Source organism: Miscanthus floridulus, chromosome 5, assembly GCF_019320115.1.
Source record: "Miscanthus floridulus cultivar M001 chromosome 5, ASM1932011v1, whole genome shotgun sequence".
Taxonomy (NCBI): Eukaryota; Viridiplantae; Streptophyta; class Magnoliopsida; order Poales; family Poaceae; genus Miscanthus; species Miscanthus floridulus.
Window position 1 is genome coordinate 118,407,760 of NC_089584.1, and position 19,567 is coordinate 118,427,326.

At 42.4% G+C, this 19,567-nt stretch overlaps 1 pseudogene; it reads right to left on the minus strand.

Annotated features, from left to right (window-relative positions):
• Positions 1-4,659: 4,659 nt before the first annotated feature.
• LOC136453254 (uncharacterized protein At4g18490-like) lies at positions 4,660-19,362 on the minus strand (annotated as a pseudogene).
• Between the last annotated feature and the right edge of the window lie 205 nt (positions 19,363-19,567).

The following is a 19,567-nucleotide window of genomic DNA, read 5'->3' on the forward strand; positions in this document are numbered from 1 at the left end:
GCCCTCGTCCTCCACATATGTGCAGCCTCATCTTCCGCATCTGTGTCGCCACACACCCGATCCGCGTAGCATTGCCGCCAGGCACCGCCCATGGCATCCTCCACACCTGTGCGGCCTCACCACCACCATCCCACGACCTCGCCGCGCCGCAGCCGCCCGCAGCAAACTCCCTCGCCCACGCTCCCAATCCCCACAACCACCACACCACCGCTGCCCGCAGCCGCCACCCTATGCATCACTCACCTTGCCGGCACCACCGCACCTGCACATCGCCCACCAACCTGGCACCGCCAACATCTGCACATCACGGAGATGAATGGCCATGTGATGGGAACCGAAGCCATCCCTTATGGTCCCTTCATTTTCTCGAATATTCCTCTTTGAAAATAGGTAAGCGAGCCCATACCGTTGTCTGACGAGCCCCACGACGATGTGAGAAGAGGGCCAGGCAAGCTTGGCCGGTTGAAGACGAGAGAGGAATTGGATGGGAGAGAAAAGACCGTGAAGAAAAATATAGCCCTAACATGCGGGATCCACATGTCAGGGTTGGTAAAGGAGGTGAGGGAAAAAATGGGATTCATCTATAACAAGATAAAGGGGATTGAAGAAAGGGGAACATGTGAAAATACTCTTAGGCATCAATTGGAATTGTTAGGAAAGTGTCTATTTTTTTACAAACACAAACTCTCATATACATGCGCACATACACTGCTATGAACACACGCACTCACACCATACTCCTGTAAAAACATCTAAAAGACTCAGTCCACAATCTCAAGATTAATGAAATCACCACATGTGCCTTGCTGTCGACGGACAAATCACCCATCACTGAAAGAATAACACGATTAAAAACCTTAATAAGTCTAAAAAAACATAGAGCACATGCATCAAGTCAAAACTTAAACCCAATTTGACAGGTTCTATGACACAGAATCTAACCAGCTGTGCTAGTTTGCAAGGAAAGCGTTTTTTTTTTGTGAAACTACAAGTACAAAATCATATCAAGTCACTTGCAAGATTCCACAACACAGACCAGCACAATTACAGCAATATGCCCCACGCCATTACTGATGGCAAACCAAATAAGGATGGTTCAAACCTGAGGATGAGACCTATGGGCATTTAGTCGAGACGACCAGGGCAACGAGAGGTCATGCAGCATTGCATCTCGAAATGGCTTTCCCACTCACTAGTGTTAAACCCGCATTTACTTCTTCAAGAATCCGAACCTACTTTTCTATGGCTAAAAAGGACCCGAAATGGCGTGCTGCCGTGCTGGATGAGATGGAGTCAATGAAGATAAATAAGGTTTGGGACTTAGTTTATTTACTGCCAGGACTATTAGGTAGCTTGGTAAGGGATAGGCCGCAGGTTTGTGAAACATAGGAGTAGAGGAATAGGCATTTGGATCGGAACCGGTAGGAAGCAATGGAATATGTCAGTAAAATAGGACTACTAGTAAAGGCACGTTATTCGCTAAGAATAGTTTTGTGATAGGTTTTTAGAAATAGGAAATTTGATCGGCTTAACTGAGTTTATTATGGATCGTTGCCTGTTGAGTGGAAGGATTCCTAGTACCATCGGTAGACTTAAACGCAACGTTTTGTTGAACTTTTTTGGAAATTGCTTTTAAGGTCCAATTCCTTTATCTGTTGGTAATCTAATGAATCTCTCTGAAGTTCACATGGGAGAAAATTCACTACTACATACCTAACGCATCTACAAGTGTAGAAAGAACTCTTACTATTCATAACGGTCAAGTACCAGTCCTGCAACTCATAATGGTCAAGTACCAGTCCTGCAACCCGCTTCAACATTCTAAGGCCACAAATGATAAGATCTGATACCTGGTTTGCTGTAATTCCAATTCTCGTAATCTTTGATGAATCTCCATAATCTTTAGAGATTCTTGTGGTGTACCCCTCCCGTGTTATCATTCACAGCTTCGTAGGGCAAGTTCACTATCTCTCTGAGAAAGAGGAGCGTAAGAAAAGGAGGTTCTTTTCCCATCTCTTTTTGGCAATGGGTTAAGGAATTTAGGGCTGGAAGAGATCTAAGAGTGGATTGGGCAGCATTAATGGCATGAGCACAACTATGATCTTGATCTCCTATCCGCCTTGCCTTTCTTCGAAATGACACTCTCTTTTCTAAGTGCGCTCTTTTCTTTTGTAGTACCTATTAGTAGAAGATTAGCTGGAGTCATTCTAGTTAGAAAGTATCATATACGCTTTCAATGTCTACTTCAAAGCCGAAGGAGGAATGGAGAGAGGGAAGCCAGCGGATAAAGATGTGACTAGTCAACTAGGTGAGAAGTTGCCTAAGCTCATTTTCAAGAAGTCGTGGTCTGTGTTTGAGTGTGAAAAAGTTTGCATCCCTAAACCTGTACTGAGTAGGGTTTGAGTAGGATCTCTCTCCATTGATGAACACTCATCAGTAAATAAAGAAAAGTAATCTGGGTTGTATCACAATAGCTCCAGGCATGTATCATAAATCAGATTCCCTTATCCTTGACCTGCGGCCTTGTATTAAGAATGGAATTTGGCTATTTCCTGCTAAAAAATGGTTTTAGCAAACCCGCATATGCAGCATAGAACCATAGATGGTGTATAAATAATAAGAGCTATAAGAAGAGGCTTGCTACTTAGGTATTAGAGCATTACAGCTACAACTACGGGCAGAAGCATCTAAAGCGCTATAAAAACTAGAATGCTGATGACTGCCAGTGTTGTGAAGAAGCCCATAGAAATACTATAGTGTAACAGTAGATGTAGTAGTAATTGAACAGCGTATCCAGTGCGTGATGGATCTTGAACCTCTCGGCAGCGTTGAAACACTAAGAAAACTTTATATGTGTAACCCCACTCTAAAGCACTCTAATGGAATTGTCTCAAATTCACATCTTCTAGCAGTAGCGAGATCTTTTTGATGAACATTAGCGTAGCTTATGAAAATACCATTTGTTGTTTTGTTCGTTCGAAAAGATCATTAAGGGTATGGGATAGCTTCCACTGACTATTACATTGGTCTTATCCTGTTTATTATATTTATTAAAAGTAGTGTATGTCACGTGTCCAGCTGTAAATAGAGATAAGTCCATTTCCTGCGTAATCAGAAACAGTTTCACTTAATAGATTACTCCGCAGCACCACTTCATCCACTACCGGTCCTATCGTTAGCTGAGTGACCAGATCATAAGGATGTAAAGCACAGTCGCTTTTTCGCTATATCAAAAATTTAAACAAAGCAAACAAAGTTCATGAATGTGCATAGCACATGCACTAATTTGGATCTGAAGGAATTTTAAGCAAAAAAAAAAAATCAACCTAGCTAACGACATGAATTACTTCATGGAGGGAGGACTTGTTCTCCAATCACCATGGGACGGTATGAGGTCCCGCTGCTCAAAGCTACAGGCCTACAGCTTCACTAACATCGATCTAGCATGCATGTTCGAAAAGTAAATAAACGAAAAGAACCCACTATGCCTTTGGTTATTAGCCATCTGAATCTGTCAGTGCTACTGAAGTGTGCTGCAACTAGATAACCAACATAGTAACGAAATTTACCAGCTTTCAACACTAACATACCAAAAGCTGGAAGCTAGTAATAAGCAACAAAAATTACTATAGCTTTTCACATTTGGTGGAAAGGGCAGCCTAGTCATCAACCACGGTTCTGCTCTTGCAACTTCTCCCTAGCGGCCTAGCATCAATCCAATGTGAACGTTTTGTCACCAACTGCAATTGGCATAGATGAAACCAGGTATTGCCTAGTGCAGCAGTGCCATTCTAGTCATCGAGTCCACAAGGTCATATCTCACTACCAGAAATCCAGAATTATTAGGTACTCATCTCCATTCCCCGGCCACAAACTCATTTGGAAAACATGGGCACCACTCAAAGTAAAGATCTTCCTATGGCTGGCCATGCGTCGGCGGAACTGGACCGGTGACAGGAGAAGAAGACATGGTCTTGAAGCCCAGGAAAACTGCTACCTCTGCGACCAAGAGCCCGAGACTATCGATCATATCATGGCGACTTGCTCCTTTACCAGAGAGATATGGTTCTTGGTGCTCAGGGCCCTGGGAATCCAATCGCCTCAGGCCGCAGTCACCACCTTGGGCTGGTGGCGACGAATTCGGGCAGCAGCACCCGGTGAGCGAAGGAAAGGTCTCGACACGCTCTTCACCCTCGTGTCCTGGCAGCTGTGGAAGGAACGCAACGCGCGGTGTTTCAGAAGCTTGACAGCTTCCATCGCCGAGACGCTCCACATGATCAAGATCGAAGCTGATCGTTGGATCGAAGCGGGAGCTCAAGGACTACGTTGCCTGGCGCAAAGATGACAGCTGCCTCTCTTCTAATCGAAACCTCGATGTGCTTAATTACAATGTAGTCACCAAACAATTGTCACTGCCATCTACGGCATTCTTGTAACATAAACCTTCCTTCTTCTAATGCAAAGATACGCACTCTCGTGCGCATTCGCGAAAAAAAAAAGAATTATTAGGTAATAAGATGTGGGCACTCAACAGTTGCTACGCTATGTGAACGGACTCATCCACAGAAGCCAACCTTGTACCAAAATGCACGAGGAAGGTAGTTATTCAAGATACTTCAAGATTGCATTTACGCTGGATCCTGAGCTCTTTTGTTGCATTTACATTACCCACGCTCCGTTGGATAAGTCATTTTCTCCCTGCATTTGTCCCGCGTCAGTGCTGCCAAGCACAGAAGCACCAAGTTACCAAGACAAACTAATGACTGAGGTTTCCATTACGAACGCAAGCCACTAATAATCAGCAATGATGATAACTTACTAGTAGCAGTAGAAGTGGCAGATAAGAGGTTCCAGCAAAGAGCAATATTGATAATAGACTGACAAGAAGTTCATAAATACAGGTAACGAAAATAACAGAGTTGTCCAGTCAATCAGTACTAGCTCTTTCCAGCCTAAACTAGAAGACAAATTAAACTGACAGGACGCATGCAAGGCAAACATCAAAATGTTTTGCAGCTTGCGTAAATAAGCATCATTCTACGTGTACCCGTAATTTTGATTTGGAACCTACATTTCATCGAATATTTTTTTCCCTGCGCCAAATCGTGATATTACTTTCATTCGGGGGACGGGGGGGGGGGGGGGGGGGGGGATACTTTTCAGTTACTTTAGAAAAGAATACAAGCTAGGTGAATGTTTTTTGGTATCAAATGAAACGTTTTAAAACTGTTTACCATTTTATAACTGCACATGTCTGCATCTTATTCCTGCACCATTTCCTACTGTGGGATACGAAATGCACGTTATGAACCTCGAACAGTAAAACAAGAAAGACTAAGAGGTGTTACCAGCCATATAGTAGTAATTCTTGAAACAGTAAAAGAAAAGGTGGTCTGTTTCAAGAATTGGCCAGAGTAGTATATGACACATCCCTATATATAAAAAAAAGAGGGGGGCATCCAAGTTGCCAAAATAGCTCAAAATGAGGGTGCCAATGCAATTCTTGCGGCTGAACACACACTTAAAAAGGCACCACAACAGAATTATTTACTCTCAAATCAGAAGTACAGAATGTGGTCGCTAATGGCTACCAGCGGCAACTAGATACCTAATGGAAGGGGGTGTGCGTGGGGGTACAAAGTAAATTGTCGGGAGAAAGAGCTTGTCATGCATTAAATAAAGACTAGCTGGTAATGTGTACGAGGGTAGTTTGCTGATGTGCCTGAGAACATGGCAAAAATTGTTGATGAGGCTAACTATGTGGAGACTAAGATCACGAATGAGAAGTAACTTGGCCATAAAAAATGACAGATAGTAGGTACCACTACAGGAATTACAACTTTCTCCATCTTAACTTATAAAGAACTATATACTCCCTCCATCCCAAATTGTAAGTCATTCCAAGAATCTTGGAGAGTCAAACTTTTTCAAGTTTGACTAAAATTATAGAGAGAAACATAAAGATTGATGACATCAAATAGGTATAATATGAAAATATAACTAATGAAGAATCTAATGATACTTACTTTGTATGATAAATATTATTATTTTGTTATATAAATTTGGTCAAACATGAAAAACTTTGACTCTCCAAGATTCTTGGAATGACTTACAATTTGGGATGGAGGGAGTATATCTTAAGCTGATAACATAAATCGAAATAGGGTGCTTAACTTACAGCGTACGTTAATGGTGCCAACTTCCTCAAATAAGTACTTCTTGGATCTCAGGTTGTTTGCGAATTTCTGAATAGAGCAAATGTTCATGTGGTGAAGGGATAACAAGTTTAATATCCATTTAATTGTAAAAAACAAAGTTGATAAAAATCAATTAGGATATTTTCTCCTCAATCATTGGGTGGTTTAACATCAGCATTGTATTGTTGTTAACGATAGCCCGAACTGCTAGCTCTTTAGCTTCTGCGTGTTTCCTTTTCAATAGAATGCATATCTGCAGTCAGAAAATAATAGGTGAAACGAATTGTTAATCTAGATCCATCTTTATACTAGCTCGGGAATACAACATCATGGTAAAGCAAAAAAAAAAAAGGTTAAAAGAAGGCGACAACATTAGAACAAAAGAATAATTCTTTTTAATGAAATAGGAACTGCTGAAATTTTCAAATATCAAGTTCTCAGGCTATGTCAATTAAAAAGGTGGATAAGCCTCTGGTAGAACTCAGAGAATCATGCTAAGATGCAATACATCATCACATTGGAGGGTTTTCTTTTAGATGGCATAGTTGAAAAAACCTTTCTTTTGAGTAAATTTATAGGTTATAATTGTAAAGCATTAAGAAAACCTCTACAGGCAGTTTGACACATAAAAGCAATTGGCACTCTAGTTATAGTAACAAAGCATTGGACAGTTCTTTTATGGTAAAGCACTGGACTGATTTACTCACATCCTCAAGCTCCTTTCTACAAGCCTCAGCTTTTTCTATGTATCCATCATTTTCTAACAACACAACTCTAGATCTGAAATGGCTTCCATCCCAGGTGGCATACGTGAAGAGCTTGCATTATCCACATGAGCTTTTGGAGTTTCACTTCCCAGAATCTAACAAGTGAAATCAATAAGGGCATATTAATTAACATAATACTGACTCCAGTTCCAGATGCGAGTCAACTTTTTCCTTTTTCACAAACTGGAAGTGAATTTTTTTTCCTCAAATGGGTTGAAGAGCTGATTCCATTAAGAAGAAGAAAAGAGTCATAGACACAACACCGCACACAACTAGAAGTGAGGATTAACAAATGGTTTCTGTGGTAATATATCTTTAAACAAAATAAAATATATGACCTTATGGAAGTATTTCTTGACAAATCGACATTTTTTTCATTCAATGTTCCATTCATGTTAGCGATCATTGTTTCAGATATTTTGACTATGTACCACAATGACCTACGTTTCAAATCGTTTGAAACTATACAATACATATACTTACAGATCTTCAGAAATGTTCATCACACTTACCATTTCGTTTCCCAACTCTGGAACAGTTCGAGGTGATTTTCTGCATTTAAATTTGCAAAGTTGTTACTCCCTCAATCCTAAATTATAAGACGTTTGGGGTTTTCTAGATACATAATTTTTGCTATGCACTTAGATACATACTATGTCTAGAGACATAGTAAAAGCAATGTATTTAGAAAAACGGAAACGTCTTATAATTTGGAATGGAAGGAGTACTTCCAAAAGAGAGATTTTATGTAGCCATCAAAGATGTTATGTTTATCAAATACGATCTAACCAACAACCTTACAGCTGGATATCTCATGATGTGTCTGAGCACTTTAGGAGCCTTTGGATCTAGAACAGATTCCTGCAAGTCAACAGCATGAATAAAATTACTAATGAACTAACACAGACATTTTTTTCTTATATCTCTAAAAAAAGGCACACGAGACAATTAATACTGACAAGTTCAAATATGGTGATTAAATTTTATGCCTATTGCCACAAAAGAGATAACTAGTATCTAGAATAATAAATGCACTACAGTAGGTTTTTGATGGAACTCCATAAAATGTATTTACAGGATAAACTAGAAATATGATATTTGAGAACATAAGTCCTTATACAACTTTTTGATATCACATGGTGCGTTTCTTCAGTAATACATAGGGTCTCAAAATAGGAAAAAGAACAAGCTATAATATAAGGTATATAAGGTTTACAGTTAAATGAATCTGATCCTTATCATGTCATTCTAGGAACTTCCATAGTTCCACGGAGTGTTTTTTTTTTAAGGTTACGACATACGGAGTATAGTGAATAACCTCTTGTAAAGTTTAATATGAAATCATCAAGAACAATATAGTATTGTTCGACAAAATAGTAAAAAAAAATACTATTGTAAAAACTTGGCCCATAGGGAGAGACGTCCCCAAGGGCCAAGGCATTACAATTAAGGTTGCGAAAGACCCCGTACGCCAGCTGCCCAGGACGCAATTAAGTGTATTTCTGCAAGTAGTTAACTCAGCGAGGTCCTCTTGTTTCTGTTTACAAAGTTGCTTCTCGATAAAAATGAAGAACAAACCTCGGCTTAAGAGAATGTGGATAATCCAAGTAGGAAACATGTTTTAGTGTAGAAATGAAAATCACTTTCTTAGGAAATATAATACTTGACAGGAAGAGAACATACCTCAGGAACTTTCTCCATTATGGATGGGCTAGGCAGTGCAGGTTTTCCTTCAGGAATGGAGTAAAGGATTCTGGATGTTGTTACAGGGGAACCCTTTGTCCCATTCACTTGTACTGATTCCTTCTCTGGAACCATGTCAGACTTCGGACTTCTGATTCCTAATTTTGTAACTAAATTCAGATAGATTATGTTAGCTGCCACTATGTAAGTTTAGAAGGAAAAGAACATCTGGAGGAGAATATTATACCTTGCTCCTGTCAGTTGAGAAATTGTTGATATTTTATTATCTTTGGAAGGAACACCTTGCAATGAATCAGAAGCATTGCTACTTTTCAGAAGCACATGATTTGCAACAACTTTATGTCCAGCGCTATGTGCTGTGCTGCTTCGAGCATTCAGTAGAGACAAGTTCCCCGAGATAGGAGGCTCAAGGCTGAAAAAAAGGTACATACATATATATATTAGCATCGAATCCAATCTGACAAGAAGTATTCAAGAATGCCCTGATTATACTAAAAAAGGTGGTTTCAGCTGCAGAAGTAAATGCATTTATAGAAATACATAGATATGGTACAATAATATGTTATAATCAGCTACAACTCAACACTTAAAACCCGAATTGTCTGAACAGTCAAATGATGCCCTTTCATCAGGGAGCACAGTAAAAGGAGTCCATCAAATTTCAAGAATCATGACTTTACATTATTATGAAATAATCAGCGCTATAGTTGTTGCAAATGGAGTAATTTTCCATATATATAATGATCAAGTGTTAGACACTAGCTATAGCAATAAACATATTAATTTCAGTATTTTACCTCCACAAACTGATACATTTTCAGTATTGAGAATTAGCAACAGATATCAAATAAGGATACTCTTTGGCCAAAATAGCCTATCACACGAAAGGTTAATAAAATACTGCAACAAATGACGATTATGGAAACTGCAACAATTAAGTAGATGTGATCCATTCGACTTGATGAATCAATCCCATATCTGCAACATCCTTTTATGCACAAATGTACTAAATAGTTTTAAAACTGTCACAGATTTACACTTTCCATGAATACAAAACTATTGTATTTCCGATGAATTATGAAGGTCCTCATCCATTCCAATATAAATTAATTAGAAAGACCAAGAACAATAATATTGAAACCTTACAGCAATCTTCATTCAGTTCAATATTAGGCAATTAGTTCTACCACAGGGGTTCAGATACTGAACAGAAAATATCGAATTATGCCATCGATCATAGAAAGGACAGGTCAGAACTGCAATGTTTATAATGAAAACTAGTTCTAAAGAACAAGGCAGATAACATAGAAATTGGGCCTGATTGCTGCAGATTTTATGGCTGCAGCTGCAACAGTAATGCGCCTGCATGGCACTGTTGCGAGTGCTGGATGCAGCTGCAGCAGCCACATAACCAAACACAGCCAATTTATTGTACAAGCTCCATTCAGGTTAATATCAGGTCTAGTAGCAGATATATCAAAGATGCTGAAAATAGTGAAACTGTGTCATCCATGATAAATTGACAACATGTAAAGAACAAAGAGAACTTGAGAAGTGTTGTGCATGCGGCATGCCCAAAAAGAACCTGCAGAACAAATTTTAAATATGATGCATTCATAATGCGCAAGATTTAGGATGATAATTTTTTACCCTAATTTGGCATTTCTGTCACCTTTGACATTCATGGAGGTGGCCAATAGCCCATTTGATGGTGGCTTGCTGTATGTTTTTGATAAAGCAGTGTTAGATTTGTCAGGTACTGCATTAGCTTGCATGTGTTCCCTGCGTATTTAAAACCACATTCATTATTCGATACACTATTAATATTCATGAGTATATGCTAATCTGTCCATCTGTCTACCACCTCTTCAAGTCTGTACGATGTGTGGTCATCTTTTTTATCACTTTACTTGCACTGGACAATTGATTTAAGGCTGTTTCTGAAGCTAGTTCGATCCTGGTTGCTTTCATATGTACAGACTTGGATAAAAGAGAGAAGCTTCCTCTCTCCTTCGTCAGTGCAGGTTCAACACTTCTGATTTCCCTGCATGTAATTGTGAGAAATTATTTCAGGAAAGTAACAAACATGTAAATAGATCCATTGTGTCACACTTCTCCATATAGATTTGCTGCCACTACATTAGAATGCATTATGAACAGAAGCATGGTGCACCAGAAGTAGAATATCAGGCTATGCATTCTATGTTAGTATTTGATTATGATAAATCACAGTGGAGATCTAAAAGTGTTTTATATTGTCAATGATGAAGGCACATTTGACAAAGACAGACCTCTGCATTGAACAAGAGAGACTCTTGGGACCTGAAACACTACGGGAGACGCGCTTTTTGCCGAGTGTCGAAACACGGGCACTCGGCAAAGAGGCAGTTTGCCGAGTGCCGCACTCGGCAAAGCCGACACTCGGCAAAGGCCGTCTTTGCCGAGTGCCAAACACTCGGCAAAGATGGACACTCGGCAAACGTCCTCTTTGCCGAGTGTCAGGAACTCGGCAAAGAATAACCCTCGGCAAAATACCTCAGGCGACGACGGTGGCCCCTCCATCATCCTTTGCCGAGTGTTGGCCGTTAGCACTCGGCAAACGTGTTGTCTTTGCCGAGTGTCTGGCCTGGCACTCGGCAAAGAGGTTCCTTTGCCGAGTGCCAATTCCGACACTCGGCAAAGTTTTTTTTTGTTTTCAAATTTGTTCTATGGCATTTATACAGTACCTTGAAGCACATGTTCCAATTTGGAACTTTTCTATGACTTTTTGGTATATTTTTTAAATTTTTTATGTTTACTTGAATTTTTCTCGAAAAAGTAAATTTGAACCGCAGGTGCATGAAATATTAGAATTTAGCGATTCAAAAAATGGTATTCATGTTTTTGAGTGTATTTTGAGGCCGTGTGCTGGGACATTCGTGAAATTTCGAACATCTGTTTCACGAAACATGACCACCAACTTGTTAAAAAAGTGTTTTTAATTATATAAAATGCAAACGAAGTTCGAAAATCACGAAACTTGTCGAGGTGTCGTGTCATCGCTTGTAGAGGCTATGGTAAAAAATTTAGAAGTTTCCGAGCAAGTTGTGACGTACGATGCCTAAAACCCAGACATCTCCACATGTGATGTCTGGGTTTTAGGCATCGTACGTCATAACTTGCTCGGAAACTTCTAAATTTTTTACCACGGCCTCTACATGCGATGACACGACACCTCAACAAGTTTCGTAATTTTTGAACTTTGTTTGCATTTTATATAATTAAAAACACTTTTTTAACAAGTTGGTGGTCATGTTTCGTAAAACAGATGTTCGAAATTTCACGAATGTCCCTGCACACGGCCTCAAAATACACTCAAAAACATGAATACCATTTTTTGAATCGCGAAATTCCAATATTTCATGCAACTGCAGTTCAAATTTACTTTTTCGAGAAAAATTCAAGTAAACATAAAAAATTTAAAAAATATACCAAAAAGTCATAGAAAAGTTCCAAATTGTAACATGTGCTTCAAGGTACTGTATAAATGTCACAGAAAAAATTTGAAAAAAAAAATACTTTGCCGAGTGCCAGGCTTGCAGCACTCGGCAAAGAATATTTAGAATTTTTTTTCATCTTTCGGATTAAAAGAACCCCTGAATTTCTTTGCCGAGTGAACGCATCTCGGCACTCGGCAAAGGGCCGCCCCACTTAACCCTAGCGGGCCAGCCGGCCCGCTCCCACTCTCCCTCTCACAGCCGCGTGCCCCGGCCCCGCCCCGCCACCGCGGACCACCGACGCCGCCGGACCTCCGCCGCGGCCGGCCCACGCCCGGGTCTGCCCTCCCCGGCCGGTGGTGCGCCGCCCCGCCCCGCCGCCGCCCGACCTCCACCGCAGTCGGCCCCGTCCCGGCCCTGCTCCACCGCCGGACGTGGACCCGCCGGTGGTGCCCTACCCCGGCTGCCCCTCGCCCCTGAACTGCCGAAGTGGAGGAGAGGAGGAGCAGGGGAGTAGAGGAGAGAAGGGAGGTGGAGGAGAGGAGAAGGTAGAAGGAAGAAGGAGAAGGGAGGAGAAGGAGAAGGGAGGAGGAGGAGCCTCGGCCGCCGGCCACGCCCCTCGCCGTTCGTACCCGCCGTCGTCCTCGCCTCTCGCTGGAGATGAAGGTGACCCCAGCACCGCATCGCCCGACTCCACCGCCACCCAAGGTATAAAGCCCCCCGGTTGTCGGCCTTCGTGCCTTGTATGTCATTGACGGCCTTCGTGCCGTATGTGGATGTGTGGGCCTTCGTGCCGTATATATGCTGTCGGCCATCGTGCCGGCTTTTTTCTTGTAGGTTTTGGAAACCTCCCCGTACAGGGGAGGTTCTGCCAAAATTTTTAACTTATAGTATTATAATTTTTCTTTTGCAGAGCAGGACCCATCAGAGGGGACCCGGAGTACATAGGCGACCCCGATCGTCTTCGTCGGTGCTGTGGTCCTGCCTGCACAGTGTCGCCTTGCCACTGCCCCGCTAGCCTGACTCCACCGCCACCCTAGGTATAAATAACCTCTCTTCCTTATCGTTGTCGTAGATCGGTGTAACCCAGTTAGGCGTCTCCCATTCAAAACAGATACGGTTGGAGGTATGCGGATCTTCGCATATCTAAGACCGTATCTGTTTCAGATTGTCCACTTTTTTGGACAGCCCGCGGATGCGTAGATGGGGTAGTTTCCATGTTCTGCTTCAATTCGAGATAGAGTTTTGGCATCACCTCCCTGTTGTTCTCCGGATACACACTCTCCCTTCTAGGACATGTATTGGGAGAACAGCGGGGAGATGCTACCGAAATTCTGTCTCGGATCAGAGTAGAGCATGTAAACTAACCTCATCTACGCATCCGCGGGTGGGATTAGGACCTATCCTCACCCATTAGACAGTAGGCATGCCATTCAGATGCAATTGGTGGTTATATTACTCGCTCATGTATATGCTAGAGGATGGATAACCGTGAGTGGATGTACATGGGCCGCCCAAGCCAGGCTGAAATCACCCCTGAATGGATGGACAAGATTGAGGGTTTCTTGAACCAAGCATTTGGCAAGGCAACTAATGGAGCGAGAGAAACATTCTGTCCCTGTAGCGAATGCGGAAACAGGAAAAGAAAAGCAAGGAAGATCATGGGGGAATATCTTTGCAAGTATGGATTTATGCCAAACTATACCCGGTGGGTGTTCCATGGTGAAGCCCATCGTACTAGAGAGGAGGTGGTGAGACCACGCTTGGAGGCGTTTGATGCTGATGGCGGGGTAGCAGGATGGTTAGGTGACTTTCACGAAGCAACGTTCGCTGAAAGACCTACGGAGGAGGAGGAGGAGCCAGAGCCAACTAGAAAGGTGTTCTACCAAATGTTGTCTTCGACATAGAAGCTCCTACACGAGAAGGCAACATTTTCTCAACTGGATGTCATTGGACGCCTAATGGGGTTGAAGTCCCAGTACAACATGAGTCGAGCCTGCTTCGATGGTATGTTGGTAGTTATTGGTGGGCTGCTTCCGGAGGGTCATATTCTGCTGAGCAGCTTCTACGAGTCACAAAGACTCCTTCGTGCACTTAAGATGTCGTATGAGCAAATACATTGTTGTCCGAAGGGGTGTGTCCTATTTAGGAAAGATCATAAGGATGCAAAGTACTGTCCAAAGTGTAAATCCTCTAGGCATGTGGAGGTAGACAAAGGTGATGGCCAGAAGGAGCAGCTTGAGATCCCCATGAAAGTCCTACAACACCTTTCGATCATGCCGAGGCTCCAACGGCTATTCATGACCGAGGAGTCCGCAAAACAGATGACATGGCACAAGAATGGCATTCGATACAATCCTAACAAGATGGTACATCTAGCTAATGGTGAAGCATGGAAAAGCTTTAATCGCAAACATCATGACAAAGATCTTGAGGCTCGTAATGTACGTGTTGCGCTGACAACGGATGGGTTCAACCCTTATGGAATGATGTCGGCCCCATACACTTGTTGGCCCGTGTTCGCTATCCCCCTCAATCTCCCCCCCTCCAGGGTCCTACTTCAACGGCAAAACATATTCTTGACGTTGATAATTCCTAGACACCCAGGAAACAAAATGGGTGTGTACATGGAGCCTATTTATGATGAATTGATCAGTGCTTGGAATGAAGGGGTATGGACTTACGACCGAGCTACAAAGAAAAACTTCAAAATGTATGTTTGGTACCAGTACTCCATGCATGACTTCCTGGCGTATGGGATATTCAGCGCCTGGTGTGTCCACGGGAAGTTCCCATGCCCGGTATGCAAGACAACTCTGGAGTTCATTTGGTTGAAGAAGGGTGGCAAGTTTTCGTCGTTCGACAAGCATCGACAGTTCCTCCCTCTTAACCATGCATTCAAACAAGACACCAAGAACTTCACGAAAGGTGTCAAGGTGACCGACCCTGAACCTCAGAAGATGACTGGTGCCCAGGTTCATGCTCAGATAGATGCTCTCGTGGTCAATCCACAGAAAGATAGTCGAAAGAAAGATAATCCAAAGAAAGATTGCTTTGTGGGATATGGTGTCGAACATATGTGGACTTATAAGTCGGGCTTGGAGAGGCTTCCCTATTTTGATGACCTTCTCCTTCCACATAATATAGATGTAATGCACACTGAGAAGAATATCGCCGAAGCACTTTGGGCAACACTCATGGACATTCCTGACAAGACAAAGGACAACCCTAAGGCCAGAGTGGACCTGGCAACGCTATGCGAGACCAAAGCTAGAGATGTTGTCTCTAAGAGACGGCAAGCCATGGAAAAGGCCTAAGGCCAATTACGTCTTAGAAAAGAAGCACAGGACGGAAGTGATATAATGGATGCGGACGTTAAAGTTCTCGAATGGGTATGCAGTGAATCTGAGGAGGGGAGCGAACCCAGAGACTGGCCGAGTCTTAGGGATGAAGAGTCATGACTACCACATATGGATTGAGTGGCTTCTTCCATCGATGGTTCGAGGCTACATCCCTGAGAATGTCTGGAAGGTGCTGGCAGAGTTGAGCTTTTTCTTCCGCCAGCTTTGTGCCAAGGAGGTATCTATGAAAGTGGTTGAGGAGTTGGAAAAAGCAGCACCTCTGTTGCTCTGTAAGTTGGAGAAGTTCTTTCCACCTGGCTTTTTCTTGTCGATGCGGCATTTGATTTTGCACCTCCCGTCCGAGGCACGAATGGGGGGGCTGTGCAGAACCATTGGTGCTATCTAATCGAGAGATGTCTAAAGACTATTCGCAAGAAATGTGGAAACAAAGGCAGGATTGAGGCTTCCATTGCTGAGGCATTCATTCATGAGGAGGTGTCAAACTTCACAACAACATACTATAATGAGAACCTTCCTAGCGTGCATAATCCACCCACTCGATACAACGAGGACGAAAATGAATCGACCCTTAGCCTTTTCAAAGGGCCATGCGGGAGAGCAAGTGGAGCGACCACAAAGACCTTGAGCTATGAAGAGTGGCGCAAGATCATGCTCTACGTGTTGACCAACCTTGATGAAGTGGAAATGTATCTGGGGTAAGTTCTCAACGAACTTGTTACATACTCCGTAACTTTTGTACATCCAACAACATTGTTCCTTATCGGTGCAGGGAATTTTTTGATGAATCCCAGCATCATTCAAGGCCACCTTCTGACCATGAACGAGAGACCCTTCTTCAACATGGTTCGCCTTATTTCATTACATGGTTCAAAAAAAGGTACCGGCCAACCGAGCGGCAGAGGCTACAGGCTTTGGAGGCCCAGCGGGAGCAAGATCAGTGGCAGATGGCCGAGATGATCAAGTTCATGCAGCAAATTGGCCAGCAACAAGGTTGGGCGATCCCACAGACGTTGCTTGCTCCAGATTCACCTCCACAACATCCTGGTTCTACCCCGATGAGTATAAGTACGAAATTTTACTTTCTATGCTGAAACTTAGAGAAACCTAATGAAACCTAGAGAAACCTAGTGGTGGTGGTGGTGGTGGTGTGGTGGTCATGGTGGTGGTGGTGTGGTGTTGGTGGTGGTGGTCACGGTGTTGTGGTGCTCATGGTGGTGGTGGTGGTGTGGTGGTGGTGGTGGTCATGGTGGTGATGTGGTGGTGGTGGTGGTGTGGTGATGGTGGTGGTGAAGTGTTGGTGGTGAAGTGTTGGTGATGGCGGTGATGTGGTGGTGGTGGTGGTAGTGGCAGATATTTATCTTACATATTTATCTCTTCTCTTGTCGCTCACGTGCAATCTCTTCTATTTTGTGCAGCATCAATCGGGGGCGGCGTCGAACCACCTCGGAGGGTCGCCGGGATCGCACGTTGGGCCATCCCAACCCGGACTGTCGCCGTGAGCTTCAAATGGCAGCCGTTGTGATATAATGCACTTGTGAACTTTGTGAACTATGCTTGTGTGTTTGGACTTTGGACTTGGGAGTCGAGATTGTGATACTTGTATGCTATGTTTGTGTTTGTGGTGGATTGTGATATACATTTGTGTGATATATATTTGTGTTATATATATATATATATATATATATATATATATATATATATATATATATATATATATATATATATATATATATATATATATATATATATATGATGTATATCTTGTTTGCAACGATGGAAGACTAAAAACCATTTTTTTTTTTGAATTTTTTCACTTCTTCGCCGAGTGTCATAACCATAACACTCAGCAAAGCTGAGGATCTGGGACACTAAGCTTCCCAGCTTTGCCGAGTGCCATGGGCAAGGCACTCGGCAAAGAAAATTCAAAAACAAAACTGCTTTGTCGAGTGCCTACCTACAGCACTCGGCAAAGAAAATCCAAAAAAAAGAAAACAAGCTTTGCCGAGTGCCAGATGCAGGCACTCGGCAAAGCATTTTTTTTAAAAAAATTAAAAACACATTTCTTTGTCGAGTGCCGACGCGTGGCACTCGGCAAAGGGGCCGTCACCGTGACCTGGCCGTCACGGCGGCTTTTCTTTGCCGAGTGCCGTCGTGGCACTCGGGAAATCCTTTGCCGAATGCCCGACATGCGGCACTCGGCAAAGGCTTTGCACGCGTCTGCTGTAGTGAAATCTCTTCCTCAGTATTCTTTGTCCCATGTGATGTCTTCTTTAAAAACTTCTTAGGAGCGCCACTAAAACTTTGGTTGTCTTGACTTCCTTCATTAAGCGAAACACTTTCCTCCAGAACCTCATTCCGGGAATTAAATTGGCCCACCGGTCTTCTTGAGACATTGGGATTAATAATGCTGGTGTCCCTGGATCGTAAACCGTTCGACTGCTCATCGTCATTACTCTCCCTTGATACATGAACTTTACCAGAGTTCAGTATAGGTGCATCTTTACTGTTCACAGGATCTGCTAGCCCTTGTGTTGGATCCTCACTAGATATGGCACTGCAGGAGAAATCCTGAGAAGGTAGGTTAACAGCTGCCTTCGTTGGGTATATCTCTTTAGGTTGCTCTCCAGGATTGTCATTGAGCACTGAATCTACTTTAGTTTGTTCCACTGTAGCAGGATTAACACTGGTACGTTCTTGCATCTTGTCAGATGAATCAGCAGCAGAGATATTTGAAGTCTGTTGACTGACATTCTTCACACTCTCATGATTGGTCAGATGAGAAGGTCTCAAAGTGCAAGTATCAAGTGTATGTGCTTTGTCCGTACTATTATTCTCTTCAAGAATAGCATTGCCCTTGGCTGAAAGACCTCTTTGTGTATCCTTCTTAACCTCTGAGGAGACAGGGCCAGATTTGCCAGTAAATCTACTCGTACTATTTTCTTCAATTCCTAGTTTTCCATCAAGACTAAACTTTCCCAGCCTGTAAGCAAACAAAAACCAGAAACAGAAAAACTAATAGCATGAAGTTTCATATCAATATATAATACGATTTTCAGTCTTCTAGCACCAGTGGTTTAACTTACTCATTGAAATCAAAGGAAAAGGAGAAATTATCCTTGTCAGTTTCCTTTTTCTCTTCAGAAAGATCTGCATTTGAACTGCTGTGCTTCACCTTTTTCTTCTGAGGACTAGAAAAATCCAGATCAGACATGCCCATTTGAAAGGATGGTAATTTGTCAAAGGCTCCATCAAGCCCGAAATCATCTCTGGTTAAAGAAATCATTTGTTAGAACCATCATGAACAACGAGCAGTTGATCGCATCAAAAGTTGATGGATTCAAGCCTTTCAAAAGATTAACTCACAGATTGTCAAAGCTGAATTTCTTGCTACTCTTTGGAACTGTGAAGTCAATTGTGTCTTTTCCTGATTTTGGTAACTTCCAAGATGAAAGAAAATCATTCCCAAAGTCTTCATCTGCCAACATATAACAAGCATATGTCAGGTCAAATTAGAAAGAAACTGCCATCAACTCATAGCAAAAAAAAAAAAAGTGGATACTGTTCAAGCATCATAGATTACTTTCCGAAGGTAGTGCTAGTAAGAGCCAAGTATGATGAACATGACCCTTGGTAGTTTCCAATGAGAGGTCTCGGTTTTAGCAGTATAGTGAATTTTAGTCCATGCAGAGCATATAGATAAGGAATAAGGGCCTGAGATGATCTATTAGACGAGTATTGACAGCTCACAAGAGGACATACCAAGGGATGAACTTATATTTTTAGCATTTGCAGTAGAGACAGCTCTTTTTCGTGATTCGTCCATACTGTCAACAAACTCAGACCGCATTCAAGGAAAAAGGGAAATACGTTAGAAACCATCAAATTTATATAAAGGCAAGATTATCGTGTTACAATAAATATTATTACATTACCAAATCAATGGATACAGGAAAATATCAAAACACACACACACAGCGCCCCCCCCTGTAGAACTGGACATTGCATTCAGCGGCGGATCTGCCAGGGGGGCTGGGGGGCTCCCCCCTACCATGGCTGAGCCT